The sequence below is a fragment of the Tachysurus vachellii genome, chromosome 23 (genome assembly GCF_030014155.1).
Source record: "Tachysurus vachellii isolate PV-2020 chromosome 23, HZAU_Pvac_v1, whole genome shotgun sequence".
Taxonomy (NCBI): Eukaryota; Metazoa; Chordata; class Actinopteri; order Siluriformes; family Bagridae; genus Tachysurus; species Tachysurus vachellii.
In genome coordinates this window covers 535006-535624 of record NC_083482.1, presented here as the reverse complement: position 1 = coordinate 535624, position 619 = coordinate 535006, and positions in this window count along the sequence as shown.

The following is a 619-nucleotide window of genomic DNA, read 5'->3' as shown; positions in this document are numbered from 1 at the left end:
ACACATACACAGACACACAGACAGACACACACGCACAGACAGGACACACACAGACACACATACACAGACACACATACACAGACACACACACACAGACAGGACACACACAGACACACATACACAGACACACATACACAGACACTCACACACAGACAGGACACACACAGACACACACACAGACACACATACACAGACACACACACAGACACATATACAGACACACATACACAGACACACACACACAGACAGGACACACACAGACACACATACACAGACACACATACACAGACACACATACACAGACACACACACACACACACACATAAGCACACATGCACACACGCTCCTCCTAATTTGTGTGCTTCTTTCTTTCCTTCTTTCTTAGTGTGAACAGTGAGGAGTGTGTGTGAGTGTCAGTGATCAGTAAAAGTGAGGGTTAATTGTTGTGAGATCCTGAGGTGAAGATTCTATCAGAGATGAGGAGCTGCAGGTGAAGCCTCATAAAGCTTAATATGAAAGACTGCATTATTACTCACACACACACACACACACACACACACACACACACACACACACACACACAGGAGATACCTCATCTCAAAAACACACACACACTCAC